The sequence below is a fragment of the Talpa occidentalis genome, unplaced genomic scaffold, assembly GCF_014898055.3.
Source record: "Talpa occidentalis isolate TD23 unplaced genomic scaffold, MPIMG_talOcc4v2.1 talOcc4.6, whole genome shotgun sequence".
NCBI lineage: Eukaryota > Metazoa > Chordata > Mammalia > Eulipotyphla > Talpidae > Talpa > Talpa occidentalis.
In genome coordinates this window covers 86,605,611-86,617,832 of record NW_023604972.1, presented here as the reverse complement: position 1 = coordinate 86,617,832, position 12,222 = coordinate 86,605,611, and positions in this window count along the sequence as shown.

The following is a 12,222-nucleotide window of genomic DNA, read 5'->3' as shown; positions in this document are numbered from 1 at the left end:
CCCCTGCATCCCTGCCCACTGGAGGTGGCACCTAAGTCCATGACCCCTCGGGAGGAGAAGACCCAGAGGCCTGTAGTGAGCAGAAGATGGAATCCTGCTCACTCCTATCATTTGCTTCTAGTATATGATGGCGTCCATCCTTTGGCCATGTTGCATCACAACACACATCATCAACTTGCTCTGACCCTGACACCATTTTATAGGCTTAATAATAATAAATCTATGTCCTGAAATAGTTTCGTAGATTATAGCAATCAATCAAAATTCAGGGAGCCCAAGACCATTAATGTCATCAGCAGTGATGCAGCACCCCAGGAATCCATCTAAATCAGCCATTACGAGGGAAAATATACCTTAAGAGCCCAAAGATAGAGGGAATAGACGAAAGCATAAATTGCAATTCTATTTTTATCAGCCATCAAAGGGATGATTTTCTTGGGAAGGCTTTGTTCCTGGTAGGATATGAAACTAGGACTAGCTATCCCCACTGATAGTGCTGATTCCCACTCCAGGTTATAAACTGGGAAGATTTTGCTGGTCCTGGGACTATGTGTGCTGAAAGACAGTCTATTGCAGCCTGCTAGAATGAACACTGGACATTTCTCATTTGAAACCCCCCAATGAGCTAAGTCAGGGCCCTGTATTTTACCTTTCTCTGTAGATGGTTACAATTGACCTCCCACTTCTTTCTGTTGCGGCGAGTCCTAAATCAGCTGAGATATAGGGTGACCAGTGGAGAGGTAGCCCCATGGAAGTCCAGTCTTCCACAGTGATGGTTTGTCATGAAGCAGTAAAACTGAGCATGAGGGGCTGGTTGAAAGCAACCCTTCTTAGTTCTTCTGCAGGTTGAGTCTTTCTGTTACTTTTAAGACTGGTTTCTTGGAGACTAGTTGGGCTTGGTGAAAGCAACTGATACGTGAATCAGGAAAATGGAGTCCTGGCTCTTTAATGACCTAGTTGCATGACCTTGGGCAAGAGAAAACACTCTTTTCTCTTAGTAGGATCTTATTTCTCCTTCTGTAAAATAAACAGATTGCTGTAAATCCTGCATTCTAAATCAGTGACTCATGGACCAGATCCAGATGTGTTTTTGCTCCATTTTCCATTGTGTGTGTGTGTATGTGTGTGTGTGCATGTAAAGCTAAATAATGTTCTAAACACCAGTAAATTTCACAAACTACTATTTCTGAAAAATCGGAGGTACTACAATATGGGCCATATTCCTGCATGGCAACAGAGGAGTTCCTGAAAGAATGCCACTTTCAACAGAGCCTGCCCCGCTTTCCAGGACTCCGGAGTCTCCACTTAGAGTCTGATGTGCCCCTGTGACTCATTCACATTAATTGTCTGACCCCTGGAGGCACAGGCATTGATACATTCCATAATATATCATTTATATAAAGAGTACCGCGTAACTTTTATCCAATAAAGTGGAAACTTATGTTAAAAGACTTTAAAAATGTACCCTTAAAAAATTATGATGTGGGGGCCACCCTGGTGGCACAAGGGGTTAAGCATCAGCACTATGAAGCTATCCATAGCCACTACTGTACAAGTTCGATACCCAGCCAAGGAGCTGACCCACATGGCACAGCAGACCTCTCCTGACTCACCCACTGCTCCCCTCAGCAGTGTATTTCATCAGTCTGCCTGTTCTGCTCCCCACTCTGTCTCTGGTGAATCCTCTCATCCCCCCATCCCTGCACCTCAGGCCTGCACCCCAGCTCTGGTATGCATAAATAAATAAATCTTTAAAAAAAGTATGTGGAAGCCCCAAATAATCATGTATTGTCTGGATTCCATATTTTCTTTCTTCTCTGCAAATCACCAGTCTGACTACAAGCAGCAGCAGGTCAGTAACTGACTGCTGATGCCTTAATCACAATAAAACAATAAGAAATACTTTCTTTTTATAACTTCTCCCCTTTTAAGCTCCATCCCCACTTACTATAATGCCTCCTCACAGGCCTGAGGAAATAGGTAGGAATGTTGGAATTTAGAACTCTTTACTAAACAGTGAATTCTTGAGCCAGCAGTACTGTGGGGGCTACCCAGGTGCTCACCCACCCTACTGTTGCCTAAGTAGAAAGTCCGTGAGGGCAGGGGTCAGGCATCGTGCTTTTGAAGCACCTCTCTCAATGCCAGGGGCAAGCAGAGCTGAGACTGGCTCTAGTCTACTTTTGTTGTATTGACTTTAGTGAGAATGTCTGCTCCAAGGAATCAGCCAAGTCCAATGTTCTCAGTGGAAGCCCATTGAGACTCAAGATGGACTGACTGTGGACAAGTTTGGGGATTCTAGGAAGCCTATTAAGCCATTAAAACCAGAACACTGGAGATAAAATGTGAGCTTGATGACTGATGTTCTTGGACTCACAATGTCTTCCATTGCCCTCTGTGTCTGAGCCGCCCTTACCTGGTGAGTTCCCATTCAGCTCATTCCCTTCCTCCTTCTCAAAGTCTCCCTTCCTCTGTCTGCACTGTGAATCGATAAGAGCAAGATGCATGGAAATTTCCATCAAGCAAATACACATAAAGATAAATCATCTGGCCTCTTCTCTCCTTTGCCCCCCTAACCATTGTCTCAAATGGAACTTATGACCCTTTATGTCTTTTCTGATTAAGAAAAGGATTGATTCCAAGGTAGGGAGTGGTGACCTCGACAATGTCAAGTAATTTAATATGCCAGGAGGTGCCGTGCCTGCCCACTGGCTTCATTTGCAGTCACTGCTGACACTGTTTTCTCTGAACAATATGGCTGTTGAGTGGGCCCGAGGTGGTGGCCGTCCATGCAGCAAACTGCTGAAGGAGCCTCCAATTTCATTGTTAATAGGAAAATAAAATCAGTTACTGTATCAGCAAAAGCATTTTGGAAAAGTCAGGTCATTCTATGGTCCATGGCTCTTTTATTATGATTGGAATCATGTGACAAGCTGCACACATAATAAAATATCTGGGGAACCAGGCAAGAAAGTTGGGCTTTCAAAAGTTTCACCAAATTTTACTTTCTTGAGACAACAGAATTGTGGGAATTTTAGGGAAAAGGTAGCCTGACTTGGAAAAAAGTTGAAGCTATGGGACAGTGGTGGTGGTGGGGGGGGTGTCTTCTGTAGAAAAAAGAAAAATAAATTTTCTCATGGGCACACACAGCCTGCTCGCCTAATTGAGAGATCAGACCAATGTACAGACCCATCGCTGCCCCTCGAAGTGACACTGCCTGAGCCTGAAATTAGGCCCACTGATTGGTCATCTGGGCTCTCCTGCTTACGAGGGGTGACTTTGGGTGAGTTGCTTAATCTTTATTGTGTTGCTATAGGAATTAAATGAGATTGTGCTTACAAAGTGCTACTCACTCAGAGCCAGAGGTCAATAAATAGCAGTTGTGATTAGTATCATTATTCTTGGGCTTGGTCCTGGTGTCTTAATTATCTGTGCACCCCACCCCATCAGTGTCTCCCTGACTCTCAGAACAGTCTTCTCTTTGTGAGCGGGTTTCACAGTTGGCCCTTTGCCAGCTTCTCCCCTAAAAGGCCATGAGGGAATGGCGTCCTCTTCCTTTCTCTGGGTTGTAAAGTGATAACCTCTAGGCACTTTCACATTCCTCGAAGCAGAGCTGTAATCTAACAATGGGTGCTCCCTAAACTGTGGGCACTCGGAGCCTTGGGGCTCCAGGTGGAGTCAATCAGTCTGAGTTCTTTGGACCACCCAGGGAGCCAATTCCAGGCCTCTGAACCCTCCCTCTGCAAGGGAAGTCACAGTATAGTCATTCTTTCTGCACAGAAACACACTTTAACGTGTACCCAGGCGTCCTTTATCATACAGCAAGTCCTCACTTAACATCAGCCACAGGTTTTTGGAAACTGTGGCTTTAAGCAAAACAATGTACTTAGAAACCAGGTCTTCCAATAAGGACATCTTATTTAATATGTGCAGGGATTTATTTTTTTTTCTTTCTCATCCATGTCATCACAAAATGATGCTGACAAAACTACAGTGTTCCAGGACCTGACCTTCCAGCACCTGCCAGCGTCCTTAGACACAGATCCTCAAACTATCCCTGGTTACATAGTGGGTTCCTGGTGAGGTTTGATGTCCCCACGAGTTGTGTTGCTGTTAAAATGTGAGTTTTCAACATTAAAAATGAAGATTTTTTTTCACATACAGGCCAGAATTTGGGGTTTTTCTTGGTAGAAATCATAGGATCTGACAATATTGGGCCAGCATAGTTCACTGTAGAAGGAGAAATAGTCATCTTACATATTTCATGGCAAAGAAAGGGCTTACTATGCAAACGTCCTACTTACTCCTTTATGCTAACTTCCAACTCACTTAACATCTGAGTTTGCAAATCCTGAACTCAAGGTTTCTGTACTTTCATCATCTACTAGGGCATCTTAAACCTGGGGGAGTCCCCAGGATGAACTAATCCAGGAAGCAAATTCCAGAAATTTGTGGCACAAGAGAAGCTGAGGTTCCTGGGCTCACTGCCCTTTCTCAGGCTTCTTTATTTTTCTACTTTTAGAGAGAAATAGCACTGGAGTCTCTGGCTAAGGGGGTTTCTCTTCTGAAATCCTTGGCAAGTTCCCCAGATATGAGCCAGGGGTTCTGAAAGAATCTTCAATCCATAATCTGTTTCCGATGTGTCTCATGACCCAGAATTTCCTATATTTATCTTCTATCCCAACAGTCTTCTGTGAAGTAGTACATTTTGCTGGCTTAAGACACTATTGCCTTGGGCCTCCCGAGTGGCGCAGAGGTTGAGCGCTGGTCTGCGAAGCTGCCCGCAGCCTCTGCAGCGCCGGTTCGATCCCCGGCCGCCAGGCGAGGGTCCCACATGGCGCACAGACCTCTCCTGCCGCCCGCTGCTCCCCTCAGCAGTGTGCTTCTTCTGTCTGCCTGTTCTGTTCCCCGCTCTGGTGAGTTCTCTCCCCCTCCCGCACTTCTGACTGTGCCCAGTGCTTGCATAAATAAATAAAAAATTAAAAAAAAAGACAAATGAAGTCCTTACAATTTAAAAAAAAAAAGACACTATTGCCTTAGAGTGACATTTATTGAGTAAATGTACCAGTTAGAATTTTTCTAAGTACTTTACCTGTATCATGTCCAGCAAACATTAGGGTACATGTAAACTGTGCTCTGGGCAATTTGAAGCTGATACAAGGGCTGTAGAAAATGACCTGGTAAAGTAAGCACAGAAGTTGTGAATTATGAGCCAGAGTAATTTCTCCCCCTGTAAATGTAGGCATTTGTCATAATGGCATCTTAGGACCTTAGCAGCCCAGGCAGCCATCATTCCACCAACAGAAAGGTCCAGAGTGATGACTGTTACTGGTCTTGGTAAACAGCATAGAACAGGTTCTGTGGAAGCCAAGTCCATAGGAGTCTAGGTGGTTTGTCAATATGAGGTTGAAAAAATAAGTTTTGTAAGGGGAGGAGAAAGTTAGGCTCCTAGAGAATTGACTAAAAAATGTTCCGGATTTAACAAGGCATGTAAGGAGAATGTGGCTAATTTTGAAAGCACTGTGATGTGGAAGAAAGAGTACTGGCCATGGAGTTCTAAGACTTCAGCTCCAATTCCCTCCTTTGAGGATACAAAAGACATGATACATGAGACCCTCAGAAGAGAGGCTTTTAGAAGTCACTTCCACACTTAGAATCTAAGCAAGGTCACCAGTCCTAACTGTAATGTACTTACCAGAACAAACTTCTTTTTGATGTGCATACCCTGTCGTGGGAAGTTCAAAGTCTTCAGAAGTAGCCACAAGAAAATTACAAGGCTATTGATAAACCTGACAGTTTCGAAGACAAGATCATTGCGGACAGACTTCCTGTTTTGAAGTGTGATAAAAATGGATATCAGAAAGTCATAACTGGTCAGAAAACCTGCCTGGGCGTACTGCACAAAAAAAAATATCAGATTCTCAAGGCCTCTGCTGCTCATCTGAGTAGGAGGACAGAAGGGACGAGAAGAGTTGGAAAGGGCAAAAATTTGATCCTCGTGCCTGTGGACACAGCTTTCCTACCTTGGCTCAGAGCTGAGCAACCTCCCTTGAGCTCTTAGTGCCTTCTGCCACCACAGCCCATGAAGGTGGTGGGTGAAAATACCCTGTCCTTGGGCGCACTTGCCATACAAATGGACAGACCATGGTTGTTGCCTTCTTTCCTGGAGCATGGGCAGGTCATAGCCACATTCTTTTGAACGTTCTTCTTGCAAGATGAAGACTTCTTCAGGGACTGACCTTAAGGGTGATTTTAGACTCCCATGATAGCTGACATCCTAGGTTGGCCAGCTAGGGCTTCAGAGACACCCTTGTTTATCAAAACTCACTCAATTCACTCAATAATCTGGCTTACACTGTGGGTTTATATTATACCAGGGCTCTGTCTTTTGGAGAGACTTTGTGTCTGCCTCGTTGGCAAAGCTGCTTTTTTTTGGGGGGGGGGGTTGGGGGCTCAGTCTCCCCAAACATCCTGCTGTGAACTCAACTTCACAGTGCTGGTATCATAGTTTTTAAGCTACAGTCACAAATTAGAACTGACATAAGAGATTATTACCACTCTCTTTTTTTTTAGAAATTTCCATCCCCAAACCTTACACTTATGAGAATATTTTCCATTTTAAGCGTCTCTAGAGAACATTCTACAGATGCCTTTATCATCCTATGCTGGCACTAAGCAACCTCCACTTCCACATCCATTTTCTCCCCATCTTTTGTTCTGGCCTCCGTGGAGATGAAGACCGGTTTGCTATGGTCTTATAAGTAGCAATCTTTCAGGTGCTTAGAGATGCTTTTTTGGTGATTGCTGTGGATTTCTGTGCTCCCCTCCTCAAATTTATGAGAATGGTGACTGAATCAATGACATTTGTGGGGTTGAGACCACACTGTTTCCCATGAGCCAGGAAGAGGTATAAGACAAAAGAAATGTGATTCTTGCCTTTGAGGACCTTCAAGTTCTGCTGGGGCAAAATTGTGTGAATACTTATTACTTTTAAGTAAGCTTAATCCTAATGTGGAAATGAAGGAATTCCAGAAAACTTGCCATGAAGCCTCCAGTGGGGTATGTGATATTTCTAACAAATTACTCTAGAGTTTATTCAACTGTTTTCTTTTGTTTTTTCTCAGCTGAACCAATGGCAATATTCCTAGAGTTTTATCACATTGATGACACAGGTGTTTCTGCCCAGATTAAGCAGTATTGTGCATGCCATTTGTTGTACATCCACTATAATGTACATTATGGGAGGGGCAGGATTTTTGTCTTCTGGTTTGCTGGCTATCCCAAGGCCTACAGTAGTACCTGGAACAGCAGAAGGTATCCCATAGTTACTGAGGAAGAATGTGGAGGGGTGCAGAGGATCTAGGGTAGATTTTCATTCTTTTAGGCTGTTCATATCCTGGTTCAATTTCTGTTCCCCCTGAAAATAGTAATGATGAAGAACTATCAGAGTCTTTGTCTCCAAGATTATGAAATTAGGAAAAAATCAACCGGTCCTATAAATGACCCCCTTGCAGCTAGAGATGTTACCTCTTACTATTTTTTTTTTTTTTCTGCTTGGGAGGCATTTTATCTTCACATTAAGCGATTTTATAATCTAGCATGATTTCTTACCTGGGGCAATTAAGTTATCTGAATGTATAACTTATCAAATGCTTTTGGAAATTTTAGGCAAATATAATCCTAGGTTCTCTTTTTAATTTTGTCTCCTATAACAGCAATTCCTCTAAAAAAAAATAAAAGCAAACAAACCCAGCAAGTTCTTTCAAGCCAGGCCTGCCCTCACAAATCCACACTGGCTACATCTTATCAGACACTGTTACTGCAAATCCTTTTGCAATTCCACAGCCCAAGTGGTTGCTAGTGTTTTCTTAGCCAATCTGATATACACCCTCTTCTAATTCTAACAGTTTGGTAATAAAATGTGTTGGGCTTGGCACTCATTCCTTTCTAATTCTTAGCCTTCCCACCCTCCTTTGTAATTGGCTAGGGAGTTTCATTAGCTGGCACTCAGCCTTGGGTGCTAAGCCAAGGACGAGATGTCTCTCCTGAATGGAGGATGAGCTTTGCTCAAATGACCAACTTTATTCCAAAGGCAAGAGTTTATTTATAACTGCTATTTAGGCAGCAGCCTGAGCGAGGGTCTGGTAATGGGAAGGAGCCAGGACATAGTAAATTAACACTGGGAATTTAGGATATCATTCCTGTTTCTCCTCTTGGTTTTCTCAGCCTCTACCTGCCCACCTCCATTTGCATTCCTGAGGTGTACAATGATAATCCTTATCCTGGTTGAGGTTAAGTGTTGCTTTAGGGTCAAGTAGGTCAAGTAGATCTGGGCTTGAACTCAGCTTGATATTACACTTCACCTGGTGTTATGGACTGAATGTTTTAGTCACCCTCAGCCCATTCATATATTAAAACATCAATCCCCAAAGTAACCTATTTAGAGGTGAGGCCCTGGGGAGGATATTAAGTTTAGATGAGGGGCCTCCCTGGTGGCGCAAGGGGTTAATCACCACTAGGAAGGAATCTGCACCTTCTGCAGCACGAGTTCGCTCCCTGGCTGGCCAGGAAGAAACCCACATGGCGCAGCAGACCTCTCCTGACTCACCCGCTGCTCCCCTCAGCAATGTACTTCGGTCAGTCTGCCTGTTCTGTTCCCCACTGTCTCTGGTGAACCCTCTCCCCCACATCTCTGGCCTGTACCCCAGGTCTTGTATGCATAAATAAATAAAAAAATTTAAAATTAAGTTTAGGTAAGTTTGTGAGGGTGGGGTTCCCAAATGGGGTGGTGCCCTTAGAAGAAGAGGAGACCAGAGTCCCCTCTCTCCACCACCTGAGGATACAGCTAGGAGTCAGCTGTCTGCAAACTAGAGAGTTCTCGCCAGGAACAATATGACTGGAACTTTGACCTTGGACTTTCTAGTCTCTAGATCAATAATAACTATGTGCTGTTTCTGTCACCTTTTCTAAAATATTCTGTTATAGTATTCAGTGAGCAGGCGAAGCTACCTCTTTCAGCCTCAATTTCCTTACCTGCCAAATGACAGTACTTTCTTGAAATTGTCATTATGAGGATTCCATGAGATAATGATTGTAAAGGACCGGGCACTTAAGAGATACGGAATGAGAGGTAGCTATTGTCATATCCTCTCTCTATTAAGTCCACATTCTCTGTGAGAACAATAAGAATAACTACAATAATGGCATACGTTTAGAAAGTCCTGATTATGTGTAAGTCATTGTTCTAAGTGCTTTGCATATATAAATTTATTTAATCACAATTGCTGTGTTCTACAGCAATCTCGCCACAACTCTCCTTGCATTTGCCTTCTCGCCATTATTTTCCTTAAAAAAAAAAATCCATTCACCCCTTCTGTGGAGATTTCTGCATGGAAACCTAGTAGCAACAAAAATATGCTACACTTTCTTGTGTCAAGGATATTTACCCAGTGCCATAGTTTTACTCAGGGCACATGACCCTTCCAGACCTGTAGAACAGTTCTCAGTCACGGCCGTACTGCAGAAGCACCTGGGGAGTCTTTCAAGTCTCCATGCCCAGGCTACAAACCCGACCAATTAAATCAGAATCTCTGGGAGTGGGGCCAGGCACTGCCTCTCAAAGTTTAATGAAATGAGAACACCTGAACATCTTATTAAACTGATTCTGCTCTTCTAACAAGTTCCCAGAAGAGGTTGATGCTAATGGTCAAGGACACTGAGCAGCAAGGCCCATCACCCCGTCATTTCCTGCGCAGTGGCTTTCTTCTATCTCAGTCTAAGGTGATCTCTTGACTACACTACCCCTTCAGCTCCTCCTTAGTCACACGAGTGTAGACCCTAATTGAACTTGAATCCCAGGTCCCACAATAACAATAGAAATGACCATTGTGTAGAGAAAAAGTGTAGCTCACGCATAGGGTAACCAAACTTCTTTCTTTAGCAAATTCATTGAGAACCCAAGATCAGAGATAAACCACTACCGGATACTTGGAACATATTAATGTGGAAGCATATCTTCATCTTTGCCTTTCTTGTGGGCCATTCTTGATGTGGTCCTTAAATGCAGCCTATTAAGGAGTAATGAATTCTGATTTTATGGTTATGTCACTTTCCAGCAGAAGTCTACGCCCTGATTCTCCTCATTACGATCTCTTGACTGAGTTCACAATGACCACCAGACTACCCTCCCTCTGGCTCAGTACCCAGTGCTGGTAGCCATACAGTTTATGGAATTCCTACTGGACACATGTGTTTGCAGAAGTTCTTGAGTGATCTAGGTCATGTGGAAGGAAGCAAGGGTAAATTCCCCCCAGAAAATTTATACTAAATGAAGAGACTATTAGCTGATTGCTATGGTGTCTTCCACCTGAAGTGACTCTGTTTGTTTTGAGTTGAAATTGGAGCATTGGGGCCTCCCTCCTGGCCTAGGGGTTAAGTTTCAGTGCTATCACCCCTACAGCTTGATCCCTGGCCAGGGAGCTAACCTATGTATGGCTCAGCAGACTCTCCTGTCGGGCCCACTCCTCCCTTAGCAGTGTATTTCAGTAAAACCACCTGTTCTTTTTCCCATTCTGTCTCTGGTAAATCATCTCACCCCTGCACCTCTGGCCTGCACCCCAGTTCTTCTACAAACACACACACACACAATAAAAATTGGAGCATCAGTTCTTTAGACAACCAAGATGGTGAGGAGGGCTTGCTGAATATAAAAATGGTTCTTCTATATCACTGTTGCCAATAATGCAGGGACACAATGAGTGATGAATTTAGGTTGGAGAAAGGGCTGCTTCCAGTCCTAATGCTGTCGTAGAAATGTCCAAGGAGAAACAAAATTAAGTTTTTACTAAGTGGACTTATTTTGCTCTTCCTTTAGAACTTAGGAGCTCCCCAGTAGGCAGCAGTTCCAGCCAAATAAAGCTAAAAAAGAAAGAAATATGCTATAGCTCAACATTACTACCTGTCAGTCTCTCATGTAGGGGTAGCTTTAACAGGCAGATGAGAACTTAGTTCTTCTCTCATGTTTACCAAGAGCAGCAGCTGTGAGGAGCATGTGCTATGGGATGAATCTAGATGGTCTTGAGGAGCTAAGATTTAAACCCTATCTTTCAACACTTCCATAGAGCTCAGTTAGATTTCAGCTATGTGCATGTTTAATCATGTTTAAAACCAAGCTCCTAGAAAAGATGAGAAGTGCTGGGAAACTAACTTCTAATTTGTTTTGGAAGCACAGGCTACTACAACCCAATGTTGATGGCAGCAGGCAAATCTGTGTGGTATAATGTTGTATCATGGTGGTTGGGAGAACAGAGAGGGAAGAAGGATTGAATTCTCTCTGGCACTGACCTCTGCATGTTTGACAGGCATAAAAGTAGCTGCATGGGTTTCCTGTTGAAATACACAGTAGGAACGTAGTAAGTAAATATGGACTTGACTTTGAAGATTTCGTTTTGAAACCTTGATTAAAGTGCAGCCACTTTTTAAAACAAACCCTTTAAATTACAGTAAGTATTGCCCTGACCCAGGCCAATTTTGACCAGCTTTCTGCCACCTCAGAACCCATCCCTCCATCTATTTCCCACCAGAGGTGGTAGCAATTGAAATGAACAATAGTAATATGCTCACTTGGGTATTGTGCTTGCCACTAGCAAAGAGGAAATCTGTAAGATAGCCTTGAATATTATTCATCTTACTACAAGCAAATGATTTGACACAGAGGTGACTAAAACCAAGAAAGATTAAGGAATGGCAATTTTTTTTTAATTAGGAATATGGTTATTCTTTTTTTTTTTTTAAGATTTATTTATTCATTTATTTATACAAGCACTGGGTACAGTCAGAATCGCAGGAGGGTGAGAGAATTCACCAGAGCCAGAGCGGGGAGCAGAGCAGGCAGAAGGACCGAAGGACACTGCTGAGGGGAGCAGCGGGCGGCAGGAGAGGTCTGCAGCCATGTGGGACCCTCCTCCGGTGGCCGGGGAGCAGCCGGGGATCGAACCAGCGCAGCAGAGGCTGCGGGCAGCTTCGCAACCCAGCACTCAAACGCTGCGCCACCTGGGAGGCCCAGGAATGGCAATTTTTACACACATGTTATGTTTTAGCTTTTGCTCTACTTTCAGAGGTGAAATATTGTCAATGATAATAAATCATGCCTTGAAATCTAAAAACAAGATTTTATTCTGCTTATTTGTGAAGAAAGACTACTAATGCTTTATAGGTTTCAGTTTC